The sequence below is a fragment of the Trichechus manatus genome, unplaced genomic scaffold (assembly GCF_000243295.1).
Source record: "Trichechus manatus latirostris isolate Lorelei unplaced genomic scaffold, TriManLat1.0 scaffold00511, whole genome shotgun sequence".
Lineage (NCBI taxonomy): Eukaryota > Metazoa > Chordata > Mammalia > Sirenia > Trichechidae > Trichechus > Trichechus manatus.
In genome coordinates this window covers 90,383-92,045 of record NW_004444447.1, presented here as the reverse complement: position 1 = coordinate 92,045, position 1,663 = coordinate 90,383, and the positions used below count along the sequence as shown (strand labels likewise).

At 44.0% G+C, this 1,663-nt stretch overlaps 1 pseudogene; it reads left to right on the top strand.

The window, feature by feature from the left end:
* The first annotated feature begins 5 nt into the window (after positions 1 to 5).
* Positions 6 to 1,001, top strand: LOC101359530 (melanoma-associated antigen B1-like; annotated as a pseudogene).
* Positions 1,002 to 1,663: the final 662 nt, after the last annotated feature.

Here is a 1,663-nt window from a genome sequence, read left to right as displayed (position 1 = left end):
ATGAGAAACGCCAACATGTCCGAGGTGAAACCCAGGGCCTCGAGGGTGTTCAGGCCACTGCAGTGGAGGAGGAACGGTTCCCCTGTTCCTCCCCTGTTTTGGGGGATACTCCCGAGAGCTCCCATGTTGCTGACATTTTGCAGGAGTCTGAGAAAGCCCCAGCTGCCACCTCTCCTGCTGCAGCAGCTATTTTATGTAAAAAGTCTGATGGAAGTGCCAAGAACCGAGGTGAGGAAAGTCCAAGCCCCTCCCAGGCAACATCTTCCTCTGAGAGCTCACGAAAAGATCCTATGACCAGGAAGGTGAGAATGTTGGTGCAGTTCTTCATTGAGAAGTATAAAAAGAAAGAGCCCATTATGAAGGGGGACATGCTGAAGGTTATCAACAGAAAGTATAAAGATCAATTTCCTGAGATCCTGAGGAGAGCTGCTGAGCACATGGAGCTGGTCCTGGGCCTTTAATTGAAGGAAACCAACCCCAACGATAACTCCTATGACCTCATCAGCCAGCTAGATATCACCAAAGGAGGAAGTCTGTGTGGTAGGACGGGTTTGCCGAAGACAGGTCTCCTGGTGACTCTCCTGGGCGTGTTCTTCGTGAATGGCAACCGGGCCACTGAGAAAGATATCTGGGAATTCCTGAATGCATTGGGGATCTACGCTGGGAGGAGCCACGTACTCTTTGGGGAGCCCAGGAAGTTCATCACCAAAGATTTAGTGCAGGTCAAGTATCTGGAGTACCGGCAGGTGCCCAACAGTGATCCTCCATGCTATGAATTCCTGTGGGGTCCCAGCGCCCAAGCTGAAACCACCAAGATGAAAGTTCTGGAGTTTGTGGCCAAGTACAACGATCCAGTTCCCGGTTCCTTCCCAGCTCTGTATGAAGAGGCTCTGAGAGATGAGGAAGAGAGAGCCGGAGCCAAAGTTGCAGCCACTGCTAGTTCTACTGTTACAGCCAGTGCATCTTCCAGGGCCAAGTCGAGTAGCTTCTCCAGCATCTAGTGAAGTATGAACAGATTCTTCACTTAGTGGTTGAAAGGTCTGTCAACTCTCTAAGTAGTAGGGGCTGAGGGAGAGCTGGAGGAAACGAAATGTGTATCTTCTTTGTGTTCCTGTTGTACATGAGTAACTTACAGTTCTTTCTCTCTCTCTGTTGTGCCATTTAATATAAGGTTTATTTTGCTTCAGAATGTAAGTTTATGAATGGCATGGTCATTACATTTTTTGTTTATCAGATTTAAGAGCTAGACTTTCCGTACTGATGAAACAACTTGAAAAATCTTCAATACTTTCTTTACGTTCTATAACTAGATAACATAATATTGGAATAGAGATTTTCATGGAAATGTGAAAGAACCCCACATTAAAATAGTTAGGATTACAAAATGGAAGGAAAAAAATTCTAAAAAGTGAAGGGCGGCAATTCTTGGTTTGCCTTATCCCTTTTAATCTTTCCTTTTATAAAATTTAAAGATGCATATATATGTACAGACACGTGCACACACCTGGATTAGATTACCTTATTTATTTATTTATTTATTTATTACATTTTGCGAGTGAACTTTTTCATGGGTTTTTACAATAGACGTCTCATACAATATTTGTCCTTTTGTGATTGACTTATTTCACTCATCATAATGTCCTCCAGTTTCATCCATGTTATG